Source organism: Tupaia chinensis, unplaced genomic scaffold (genome assembly GCF_000334495.1).
Source record: "Tupaia chinensis unplaced genomic scaffold, TupChi_1.0 Scaffold144952_1, whole genome shotgun sequence".
Taxonomy (NCBI): Eukaryota; Metazoa; Chordata; class Mammalia; order Scandentia; family Tupaiidae; genus Tupaia; species Tupaia belangeri.
Genome location: NW_006204812.1, coordinates 5,443,044 through 5,457,016, shown reverse-complemented (window position 1 = coordinate 5,457,016; position 13,973 = coordinate 5,443,044).

Sequence of the window (13,973 nt, the reverse complement as noted above, 5' to 3'; positions counted from 1 at the left end):
CTGAGTTCGTTCATTTGAGACCTTTCTTCTTTTATTATATAGTGCTATAAATTTTCTTCAGTGTGACTTAAATAGTCTTCCACAAATGTCAGTATGTTGACTTTCATTATGATTTGGTTCAAACTATTTTTTCCCTTTTGGTTACTTCTTTGAGTCACAAAATAACTTAAAAATGTGTTCTTTTTTTTTTTTTTTTTTCTTTTGGAGAGGTTTTTGCTATAGGGTGCATGCACTTGCCAGAAAGAGACAGAGAGTCAGAAAGCAAGAAATCACTCCCCAGGGGGGATGGCCACACCACAATCCCTTCTCCTCCATTCTCCTCTCAGGATCTTGGGCATGCATGTACACGTGCCTGGCATGAGTTTAAGCCACCAGGTCTGGGACTTGAACCGTGGTAGATTCCATGGGAGTCCTGCAACATAACCATTACGCCAACTGCTGGTCCCAAAAATGTTATTTCATTTGCAAATACTTGAGGATTTTCTGAGGTTTTTTTAAGTTGTTGACTTCTAAATTAATTCCATTGTGGAATCATTTATTGCTTGTTATTCCCAGTATTTCATTTCTAAGACACCATGTGACTTCCTCCTGTGCCTTTCTCCACTTCTCTAGCCAGCAGACTCCTATGTGTTCTTCAATGCCAACCCACTGTGGTCTCTGTATAATCTTCCCAAACAGTCAAATCAAGTTGCAGTTTTCTCTTTTATTCTTGCAAAGCTCTTTCCATGCATCCTTCTGAGTTCTTATCACACTGAGCTGCAGTTAGGATATTTACAAGTCTGTCTCCCTGATTAGACTCTGAGGTCCTAGGAGCAGGCTGAAAGTTCTGTGTACATTTTACTCTGCAGAACCTGGCATATAGCAGTCTCTTAAATAAATGAATAAGTCCATGACAGAGCCACTTAGGATTGAGTCCTCCTCAGTTCATCCCTCTAGTCCCCAGAATGATTCAACTACTGAAAACAAAGAGAAGATGTGATTATCACGAAAGAGAGGGGGAGGCATGAATAGGTTTCTTTGTGTAGAGAGAGAACCACAGACTAGAAGCAGGCCTCTCAGGTAGGGCAGGATGCCTGCTTTATGTCCAGGCTGACTCTGTGCCTGCAGGAGCTGGGCTGGTGGTTTCAGGCCAGAATGAAGCCTTACCTATGCAGATGGTTGCCAGGCCTGCCTGTTCGTGAGTGCAGCAGACACAAAGCAGAGCCACACAGGTGCGCTCCACTCCAGTGTGGGAAACCTCTGGCTGGACATGGGAAATGATGTCCGCACCAGGCGTGGGCCTGCTTGTGAACAGCAGCCAGTGTGCACATGTGTATGTGTCAGGGCAGCCGGGGGGATGGAGACAAATGACTACCTAATCTGGACTCACCAGGGAAGGAGAACCAGCAGATTCCTCACTTCCAACCTGGCTACACTCAAACCACACACTTCCTTAGTGATTTGACCAATAGTTCTTTCATTTGTTCCTCTTAGGGACGAATACTGTAAGAGTGCATTGTTACAACATTCTACAGTAGAAAACAATATATCTGTTGTTATTTGTTCTTTCACTGAGCTCAGTCCTTGAAAACTCAGACTACATCCAGTGGTTCCAAAGGGCATGCTTTCCACCCATTGTTTTCTTCATGTGATGGCTGCGTTTCTGAGAGTGCTCAGAGACTAGATCTAATACTTGGCACTTCCTCTGGAAAACTAGGGCCTAGTTTTAGAAGCAGCCTTAATCTCTCCATTTGGGAGCTGCTTTATTCCCTGAGAGGTGGCTGTTCATTTTGCACTGAAATAGCTCATTCTAGGCCCTGAAACTTGAGAGAAACAAGTTTTCCTGATTTGACACTAGTATACTGACTACCCATCCTTGAACATCTTCACCCTGATTGCTTCCTTTTGCTGATGCTTTTATTTTTGAGTGGCTTACTAAGAAAAACAGTTTGGCATATATGCCAAAAAATAAAGAAGGTTCTTGCGTGACTGAGTTTTTCATACAGAGAGACTATCAGTAAAGCAACCAATAAAGACCCTTTGACAGAACAGCTCCCTACCAGATACTTGTTCAATGTGCTTGGTTATTCATTCATTCAGCATTTTCTGTGCTCTTACACTGCATCAGATACTGTGCTGAGCACTGGGGATATAGAGATGTCTAGACTCAGCCGACAGGGAGTCCACAGCCTGCGGCTGGGTGGACATCTAAGCCCATCATATAAATTGTTGGATGAGCCATATTAACTCTCTGTGGGTGGCATAGTGGAATACTGGAGGTATAGCCAGGTTAAAACTGAGAGTGGGTAGGTGGAAGAAGAATGGCAAAAAGCAGGCAATATCTTTAGATAAAACTAAGTTTGAGTCATGGCCCTGGCTCTGCCCCTAAGTAGCTATGAGAGGTTAGGAAGAATTACTTGACCTCTCTGAGCTTTAGTTTATTATCTGAAATCAAAACATGTATGGTAAACTTTTTCAGAAGATTAAATGAGATCATTTTTATAAAACACTTACTGGAGTTGCTGGCAACTAGTAAGTGTTTAATAATTATGACTTACCCATTAATTTTATCATTATTATTTTCTATACAGAGGCTGGGTCAACCCCTGACACTCTAGAAGGCGATCTGTGTTAAGACAAGATAGGGGAAGGCAGACACCAACTTCCTATCCAGATCACAGAGACGGCCCTATGCTCTGTTTATTGGGAACTGTCAGCCTGGCTCAATTTGCTATAAAACCCACTTCTTTCCCAGTTGCTGCTTGGGAAATTCTACCCCAAGTTATCAGTTTATGAGGTGTATGGCAGAAGCAAGACTGGAATGGTCCAGTCGCCTTATCTGGTTGTCCGCCTTGGCAATGCCCCTTTTCTCCAGTTCCTTTGTCACTCTGCACAAGTTTACAGCAGAGGGCTGCACATCCTCTGGCCACTGGCATGGCTGTGTTGTCTCCTGGACAAGAGCCAGTTGTAAATGGCTTCTGCTTCTCTCCCATTAATACTGCATCTGCATGTATACCTCTCCAGGCCTTTGTTTAAATAGTAAAAAGGAGTGTGTCCAGACAGTAAGTGCACAGAAATATAGACGCAGGCCAAGAAAAAGAGTGTGGCTGATATAAAATACAGTGATGAACAAGTATCCAGAACTTGAGAAATTATAAAGGGTCATTCAATTTATTTTCATCCACAGATTCATTCAAAATAAGTGGGGAGGAGGGTGTGCAATGCCCAGACACATTATTATGGGGTTGTTTTGTTTTGTTTTGTTTTAACGGATAATCTAGTTACAGATTCATTCAACATGCAAACCGCCCATCCGCTCTTCGTTTCCTTGAAGGCAGGAGAGAATAGGCAGGGTGGTTTCTTCAAGACCCAGTTTCAGGATCCATGAAATGCTGGGAATCAGTTACAGAAACAGTTCTGTGAACCCACCTGTCATCATCACCCTCTAGATCCTGAGCCAAAGTACCAAGGCTACAAAAGGCACTATAACCAACCATTCATTCATTTATCCATTGAACAGGCATAAACTGCATTTCTATTGCATGGAAAGCCCTGTGTACCATTCTGTAAGAAATACAGAAATAAAACCAGTCCCAGCCCCCAGGGAGATCATTGTCTAAAGGAAGAAGGATGTCAGAGAACTTCAAAAAAGCTTGTAGAGGGAACCAGCAGTTAGCGTAATGGCTATGTCGCTGGACTCCCATGTAGTCGACCGCGGTTCGCGTCCTGGACCCGGTGGCTTAAAACTCACGCCGGGCACGTGTGCGTGCGTGCCCAAGATCCCGAGAGGAGAATGGAGAAGGGATTGTGGCGTGACCATCCCCTCTGGGGGGTGATTTCTCTCTTTCTATCTCTCTGTCTCTCTCTGTCTGTCTGGCGAGTGCACGCGCCCTATAGCAAAAACCTCTCCAAAAAAAAAAAAAAAGCTTGTAGAAAAAAATGTAATTAAAAAGCAAGCTTTATGGGACCAGCTGATGAAGTAATGGTTATGTTGTTGGATTCTCACGTCGTCGAACAGTGTTCGAATCCTGAACCCAGTGGCTTAGGTGTAAACCTCAGTGAGTAAAGTGAACATACTATAAGGTAGCACCTCACTGGGGCAATATAGCTTACTGCAGTCATTAAGTAGGTATTAATAAGTATTTTTAATGCATTTTTAATTTCAAAAAAAGTTTTCATTTTAATAGATCAAAATCAAAAAACATTAAGAGAAATTTGTTTAAAACTTAAAGCCAGAAAAAAGGTTAGGACTCAGTTCATATAGTAGGTAGATAAACCTATCAAATAGTTCAAGAGAAGAAAAAAAATCCTTACATATGGAAATCAAAGTATCGAATAAAATTAGTAATGTTTCAGTCTAAAGTCAAAAAATTCCATTTCACTAGTTCAGACTCATGTAATTAATCTCTCTTCTGTTGAATTTGCATTGTTACTATGGTCTGATCTTTCCATTTAAATTCTGAAAGCTAACATTCAACTCTGGAATTGTCCCTACCATTAGGTTTGCCATTATTTTGGTTGTTTCTTATACTCTTATTTCTGTGTGTTGGAATTTAGTTTTCCTGGTATACCACTCCTTTCAGCACGTTTTGGAGAGCTGGTATGGTGTTGGTAAATTCTTTCAGGTTTTGTTTATCTGGAAAGGTTTTTGTCTTTTTTTCCCATATGAAAGATAATCTTGCTGAGTACAGTATTCTTGATTGAAATTGTTTTTCACTTAACACTTTGAATATATTTTCCCATTCTTTCCTTGCTTGCATTGTTTCCTATGAGAAGTCCAATGTTAGCCTTATGGGCTATCTTTTGAAAGTAACTTGATGTTTCTCTCTTGCCAATTTTAGTATCTAGTCTGTCTGTGGTTTTGGTCAATCTGGCTATGATGTGCCTCAGGGAAGATCTTCTTGGGTTGATTCTGTGTGGGGTCCTTTGTATTTCTTGGGTCTGGATATTGGAGTGCCTCTCTAGGTTTGGAAAGTTTTCTTCCAGATTTCATGGAATAGATTATCTATGCCCTTATTAGTCTCTTCATCTTTGGGGACACCAATGATCCGGATGTTGGGCATTTAATGATATCTAGTATAATTTGTATGATATTCTCATTTGGGGCGTTCTTTTCTCAGTCTTTTTGGTGAATTTTTCTAGGTCAGAGGTTCTGTCTTCTACATCTGAGATTTGATCTTGTGCATGGTCTAATCTGCTTTTGATACTTTCAACAGAAGTTTTGATTTCCTGTATTACAGCCTTCATCTCTAACAACTCCATTTGATTCTTTTTTATGATGTGTATTTCATCTTTCAGATCATGCAAGAACTTCCTCGCCTCCTGGAACTTGGTGTCTCTTTTCTCTTGCATCGTCTTGAGTTCATGGTCTCTATTCTCTAAAATCCATAATAAATTCTAAAAATCTAGGAAGAGCTAAGAATCTTTAGACTACGAAGGAGCCTATTGAAGAAGACCAAGAGGAGAAAAATGATGAATAGGCTAACTCCTGTCAGTTTATAATCTAAGACTTATTTTAAGAAGATGAACTTGCATAAGAGGAGATAACCAAATGAACAAAATAGAGTCTGTAAACAAACTTGCATATTAATGGGAATTTACTTTACACCCAAAAAATTGCATTTAGCAATCGCTAAAGAAAAACAATCTATTATACAGAAAATATGAAGAAAATAGGCGATCTACATAGCAGCAAAAATAATTATCTGGTTTCAAGTGTCCAAAAATAAATTCAAACATTAATAAAAAAAAAGCCTTTTAAACAAAATAACAAAAATATAAAACAATTTTTATCATCTATTATAAAAAGGAATTTTTAAATGATGTACTCAAAATGAAACTCATAAATTAAGTTTGTTTCATTTAACCTTCATACCAACTCTCTAGCTAAGAAGAAAAGGAATTGTCAAATCTATTTTACCCCATGGGAAGGGCCATTAATTTACTCTAGTTGATACAGATGCGGCTTCCTGACCAAAAAGCCAGGGCTTTAGAAAAACTGTTGCTATTCTCCTCCCTTTTATTCAAATGACCTTTTCAGTCACTTAGTTATGAGCGCTCACTGATCTTGCATTCGAATATGTATGATGACCATCTTAGAGTAATTACAAAGGTTCTTAAAGCGAAGACCATTCCTGTGTTATAGCAAGAGTGCTCCAGGAATTTTAATTTCTTTATTTATTTTAGAGAGATTTTTTTTTTTATATTGGGCACATACTTTCACCAGAAAGAGAGCCAGAAAGCGAGAAATGACCCCAGGGGATTGGTCACATCACAATGTCTTCCCCTCCATCCTCCTCTCAGAATCTTGGGCACACATGTACACATGCCTGGCATGAGTTTCAAGCCTCTGGATCTGGGACTCAAACCATGGTCGGCCAAGTGAGAGTCTAAAGAAGTAATCATTACGCCATCTATTGGTCCCTCTCCAGTTTCTTATTCAAAGAACAAATCATCTCAAATAAGGCTAATGCATGCCAACCTCAGTTTTTCTGTTGCATCAGAGAGATAGCTGCCAAGATTGCCAACCTTTCATCCCTAGATTTTTTTTTTTCTCAAATGGGACTCTAAGAGGTCTATTGGAGCCCTGAATTAAGACCAGATTCCTACATTAAATATAGTCACTTTCTTCCTAACAGATGAAGGACTTACTATCCTTAATTTATTAGGATATCTTCTGGATCTATTTCTATGACATCAGATTTTCAAAATATTCTGCCCATTGGGTGAGATAGGATCTTTTTGCCTGCCATATAACTTTCTCTAACCATGAAGCTTCAAAGTTTTCAAGTTCCAGAATTTGGAAACTAGAAGTAACGCAGAACATCAGCCTCTGGTTATTTTATCAACTCTTCTCACATGCAGGTCTGGTCTCTAAATTGTTATATTTTAGGCCTAAGAACCTCTCCTTTTTTTCCCTCCTGCCTGATTATGACAGAGCACCTCACCTATAACTGAGCGCCTGTTTTAGAGAGGGCAGAAGTAAGAAGTCTCACCCTGTTATCTGGACAGGAGTGAGATATGTCCCATAGTTACTCTAGCAGGAAAAAATTCACAAAGGAGAAGAGGTTGGTGGTGACCTTGAGCAAAGCTTGAATCAAAGCTGCAGTTCAGAGTTTCTTGCAGGTGTGTTTAATTGTTTAGTACCTTTAATCAGGAAGTATGAAACGTGGCTACCATTTATTTTTTTTATTCTTTGCTTGGCTATGTCTATGTCAAAGCAACTTGTCAGTTCAACACAAAGATATTAGCTGGTTCATTGGAGGTACTCACTCACTGTTAGACACAGCAGTAACAGAAAAACTGGGAAGTTGGCCTGCCCTCTCTCTTGCCTGGCTTTTCTCCAGCCAGCACTAGTCCATTTGTTGTTCTGTGTAACTTGGACTGAAAGATGTGAAGGGGTAGCTCAATCTGGGAACTGCAAGTGAACAGAGTATCTGCTCATGGTTACTTGGTGTGCAATATTACTCACAATGAGCTCTCCTACAGCTGAAGAATGTGCAATACTTAATGAACCTCCATCTACTCAAATATCTCTATTTGTGGTCTCTGGGTAGATGAGAATAATTATTATAATACTTATTAGATCATTTGCAATAATAGGAATTTGTTCATTATCTCCACCTTTACCTTCAAAGTATTACTTGATCCTTTAAACACCCTCCATCCACTTGGCCTATGCAATCGGTCAACTGTTACACATGTTAATCTTAGACTACAGCAGAGGAAATTCCTCCTTCCTGTGGCTGCGTTCTGTAATAACACCTTTCTGAGGCTGTGGCTGCCCTGTGTCTGCAGCCACCCTCTTTCCGGCATTCAGTTGACTCAATACGTACTTACACCACTGCCAGGTGGTGAGAGATGCTAGACGGTACAATGCACAGAACTTAGCAAGTCATCTTCTAGCGCACGTTTTTCAAGTAAAAGAAGTTTTCTGAGTGTGTAGGGTTTCATTTGGCACTGTAGCATTTAGAGATGAAGGAGAGAGGGGTCACATGAATGTGGAACCAGCCCCACAGAAGCAGAAGGAAGAGGTCTCAATGCATTACGCTGGGAAATAGTCTTACGTCATTGTCAGACATTGTTTGCTATGGCTAGAGAAACGAAAAGCATTTTTTAGCTAGTTTTTATTCAAGTAATCAAAAGTAGAAAAAAATCTATGTTTATATTCTAATTAAAATATCCTGATTTATTTCAGCCAACAACTTGCTTGATAATTTTATCTCTGCAGACTTTTAGTTAATAATATACTTGGGTGAGTCTAACAGCCTTAATTGCACAGCTATGCAATATTATGAAGAATGGGTTTCTGTTCAGGTGACATTTTCCAGCAACCATATTTAAAAGAATTGTTTTCCTACATATGCACAAACCAAATGTAATTTTTTTCCCTTAAGTTAAATGACATTTTTCAGTTGACACTTGTATTAGATTTATTTGTACAACATACAATGAAGTGTTTAACTATTTCACACTGAAAATCAGTGTTCTTCCTTACCACTTCTTTATAAAGAAGCTAGGTTGCCTCACAGGGAAAATGCTGTTTCTAGAACTTTGTGTTCTAGTGAACACGGAAGTCTCCAGCTGAATGGGGCACAGCACATTGTGGGGCAAGACGCTTCACTCAGACTATGACAGCTTGCTGAAAGAAAGGTTTTTAAGTCAGACATGAACTTGGCAGTGTTGAAATCTATTAAATATCTTCTCTGCTTATCGGGAAACATCAGGTGAATCCCTCAGCAGCTGCCTGTGACTCCTAGTTCATTCCGGCAAGAAGGCAGGTGACAGCTCAATGTTGCGACCTGCCCTTGGGTCAGTTTCTAAACACCCAAGGGATGGTGAAAAGTCCTAGCACTTGGAGTCAGGAGACTTTAGTGTCTGATCAGTCTCTTGTACACGCTCACTCTGAAACCTGGGACAAGATGCTCCCCCTTTCAGAGCCTCTGTTCTTAATTTATAAAAGGAGAAGTTCTGGTAAAGATGATGTACGAAATTAATGTCTAGTAGATCTTGTCAGTTTGAAATACATGGCAATAATAAATTAAATATAAAAAGAGAAATAAAAAAGTACATAGCTGGAAGAAAATTGAGTGTGAACAAACAGGTCGGAAACTTCTGGAGTGATGGTAAATTTCTAAATCTTGATACAGGTTTTATATATACAGGTTTTGTGACTTAAACTTAATAAATTTATCCTTAGATCTGGACATTTGATTATATTTATAATTCAAGTCAAAATAAAACATTTTAAACAAATATTAATCTTTAGTTAATGACAGTTAATATTTGGGGATGATTTTCTATGTGGGGATACATTTCCATAATCTACCTCGCTTTTCATTAAACATATAAGGTTAATTAAAGAAAGAGAGATATACAGATATTACAATAAAGCAAATTCAGTAAAATATTAATAAAAAATCTAGGTAGTATATGGGTAGGTACAGACTGAGTTATAACTCTCAGACTCCTTTGAATTCTCTCCTGGAACACAGTAATGCAGAAAAAGTTTCCTTCAAGTCTTGATTTGCTTCCTCCTATATCTCTTCTTGTCCCAATCAGATTCTGATGTGACATTCTTCTTGTTTTGTTATCTTTCCTTTGCCTACACAGAGAAGATCATATGCATACCCATCCAAGCTACATCCAATGTCTCCACTACTTTGTCTACATTTCCACCTAGAAATGTACACACTAGTGATTCCTTTCCATTAACAAGAGGACAGAGGCAGAGGATGCAAGGTCAGGACTTTCAGATGGGGAATTTCAGAGTGCTGAGCACCAGAAGTATGCTCTAGAAGGATAAGTAGGTAGATGACTTTCTAGAATGACAAGGACCCCTGGCTCTGAATACTCCTCATTTCTTATGCAGAAGCATGACTACAAGCAAGCCAGAGAAAAAGTCTATGAAAAATGAGATTTAGAATAAGGACCTTGGTACAGATTGTATTTTTTTAGAGGCCGCTATAATATCTCCCACCCGCATGTTCTTTTTATGTAACTTTGACAACTCTTCCAAATTATGGTGAGATTTATATCCCCTTCTCTCGAAGCTGGGTAGGACTTTATTGCTTTAATCAATAAGTACAGTGGGAGTAATGCTATATGACATGCAAGACTAGGTCATAAAAATGTCCTACACTTTTGCTTTGTTCTCTTGAGATGCTCACTCTTGGAATCTAGCCATCATGTTGAGAAGAAGCCCAAGCAGCCTATAGGGAGTCCACAATGGAAAACTGAGGCTCCCAGCTCACAGCCTTGGCTGAGCTCTTTTTAAAAAAATGTATTTTATATATTCAATCATTATACATAACCACAGCTTGTAAAATGAACTTTCCCAGCATGAATACACCTCACTCCAGCCCAGTTAAAGATATCATACACATTATCATCAACAGACAATCCTCCATTTCTGTGTCCCTTAAATCTCTTGACTTTCTATTTTCCTCCTTGATTCTCTTCCTCTTACCCTACCCCACCTCCCACCTTCCTCCTACACTGTTGCCAGGATCCACAACCATTTTTCATGCTTCTGTATCCTCTAATCTTTCAGTTTCTGCTTTAGCATATGGACAGTCAGTATATATTAAGTGGAGACATACAATGTCTCTTTCATAGTCTGGCTTGCTTCACTCAGCCACAAATCTTCCCTATTCGTCCACTTTGTATCAAATGCCAGGGTCCTGTTGTTTTTTATGACTGTATAGTGTTCTATAGTGAATATGTGCCACACTTTTTTTCAATCCATTCATCTGTTTGTGGACATTTGGGTCAGTTCCCTGTCTCAGGAATTGTGAATAATACCACAATCATAACTAGTAAGTTGGCACTAAGTTGTCAACCATGTAGATGAACCATCTTGGAAGCAGATTCTCTAGTTCTCTGTTCAACTGTCCTAGCTAATGCCATATGTCTTATAGATAAACCATCCCTGCAAGCCCTGCTCAACTTGTAGATTCATTATCAAAAGAAATTATTAGACCATTAAATTTGGAGATGGTTTGTTACTCAGTTAATAGCATCTGAGATAATCCCTTCTGCATATTTAGAAATATGAATGGTACACTTTAGTCAGAGATAGATTCTGGAAAATGCATCATTAAGTGATTTTTTTCTTTGTATGGACATCATAAAATGTGCTTACACAAACCTCAGTCATATATCCTACTACACACTTAGGCTACTGTAATCTTATGGGACCACCATTAGCTGTGCCAACTGTCATTGGCCAAAATGTCATGCAGTACATGACTATAATCAATTATCACCATTATTGTAAGAACAAAAAATAAATAAAATAAGTTGTACCATGGTCTGTTTGAGCTTGGATATGATTTAAATTTTTGAAAATACACTTTGAGTTCCCTCTCCCAACCCAGGAGAGGCAAGGGAGCAGGCCTCAGAAGACAGACACCTTCATGGCTACTGAGAACTAGGGATTTCAAAAGAATAGGAGAAATAAAGATTTTTCACTGATAATTCAGCCTCCAGCCCACAAACTCACATGGTAGGCAGACTTTCAAGCCTCCTATCTCTGTCTCTGTCTTTGTCTCTCTCTACCTCTGTCTCTGTCTTCTCATTTTTTGGTAATATTTCCTTTTTTAAATTTTTAAGATAAAGCAGTTTCTTGGCTTTCAGCCCCTCCTTCCCCTTTATCTTGTCAATAATACCCTCTCCCTCTCCCAACCCAGGAGAGGCAAGGGAGCAGGCCTCAGAAAACAGACACCTCATGGATACTGAGAAATAGTGGTTTCACATGGTGCACTTGGGTTTTCTAATTTTTGCTTGTTTAAAAAAATAATAATAATTTTGGGACCAGTAGTTAGCTTAATGACTATGTCACTGGACTCCCATGTAGTCGACAGCAGTTCGCGTCCCGGACCCAGTAGCTTAAAACACACGGGGCGCGTGTCGTGCGTGCCCAAGATCCTGAAAGGAGAATGGAGGAGAAGGGATTGTAGTATGGCCACCCCTCTGGGGGGTGATTTCTCACTTCCTGTCTGTCTGTCTCTCTCTGTCTGTCTGGCGAGTGCATGCGCCCTATAGCAAAAAAAGAAAATAATAATAATAGTTTTTTTATAGTTTATTTCCTTCTCTTTTTCTCTGTTTCTTGGTTGTTTGTGTTGCTGTTGCTTCTCTCTTTCTCTCTGTTTCCTTTTCTGCATGCTGCTGGACGCTCAGATTAAACTTCAAGTTTGAGAAGAAATACACGTTCCATCAGATGACTAGAAATCACTGCAGGACCACAAGAAATATGGGAAAGAAAGAAAATACCTCTCATCCAAGGAAAAAAGAGTAGCTCCTCTTCACAGACAGTTCAATGGAAATCATGGGAAATGTCTAATAAAGAATTTAGAACATTCATAATGGTGAAGCTAACAGAGATGGAAGAGAAGAGAGATAGTAAACTGCAGAAGAAAAAGGAAAAAGGAGCTGACAAGTTCCAGGAGGTGAGGATATTCTTGCAAAATCTAAAAGAGGATTTACACACTTTACAAAAGAATTAAATGGAACTGTTAGAGATGAAGACTATAATACAGGAAGTCAAAATCTCCCTTGAAAGTATTAAAAGCAGACTAGATCATATAGAAAATAGAATCTCAAACATAGAAGAGAAAATTGCCGGCCTAGAAAAATCCACCACAAAGACTGAGAGAACTGCCCCGAAATCTGAAAATAATATACGAGAAATAATAGATACCATCAAACATCCAAACATCCAGATGATTGACATCCCAGAAGGCGAAGAGACTCATAAGGGCATTGATAATCTATTCCATGAAATCCTGCAGGAAAATTTTCCAAACCTAGAGAGGCACTCAAAGATCCAGACCCAAGAAATACAAAGGACACCAAATAGAATCAACCCAAGAAGATCTTCTCCAATGCACATCATAGCCAGATTGACAAAAACCACAGACAAAGACAAGATACTAAGATTGGCAAGAGAGAAATGACAAGTTACCTACAAAGGATACCCCTTCAGACTAACAGCGGACCTCTCATTGGCAACAATGTGAGTGAGGAAAGAATGGGAAAATATATTCAAAGTGTTAAGGGAAAAGAAATTTCAACCAAGAATACTATACCCAGCAAGGTTATCCTTCATATGGGAAGAAAAGACAAGAACATTCTCAGATAAACAAAACCTGAAAGAATTTACCAGCACCAGACTAGATCTTCAAGAAGTTCTCAAGGGAGTGCCATATCAGGAAAATTAAATGCAGACACACAGAAATAAGAGTTCAAAAACTAAGAAAATGGCCAATTTAATCATAGGGACAAGTCTGGAGTTGAACCTTATATCCCAGAATTCAATCGGGAAGATCAAACCACAACAGAAGATAAATTAAGTACATGAGACTGAGCTAGTGAAATAGCATTCTGTGAATTTGACTAAAATAGTGCTGCTTTTCTTCTAGGCTTTGTTGTCTGGTTTTAAGAGTTTTTGTCCTGTTTTGAGCTGTCAGTAGGTTCATGTACCTACTATTTGGACAGAATACTAACTTGTTTCCAGGCTTTAAGTTTTAAGCAAATTTCCTTACCAATTCAAAACTGCTTTTCTTGAAATTACCAGCTGAATTTGCTACTGAAAATAGTTAGATTATTTAAGAAATTGTGTGATTAATAAAATGTGAGAGGAAAAGGAATGGAAGACAACTATAGACATCAGAGATAGTGTGAGAAGACAGTTGTAAAGGGCAGAGGGTCAGACATAGGGGTAAATATATATATATGAAACTAGAAATGGAAAATTATTGATGATAGCATGCATGATTAAGCCACTATGCAGTATATTCTGGATGGGAAACCACATTTTGTATGCTGTGACAATGCTTAGGCAAAAAATGTAAATTAGTTAATTAAAAAAAAGTTTCAAGAGGGAAGAAAACATGAAAACTGTTTTTCTTGAAATTAAAAAAAATGCATATTTGATGACTGCATTAAGTTATATAGCCCCAGTTAGGTGCTACTTCATAGTATGTTCATTCTAC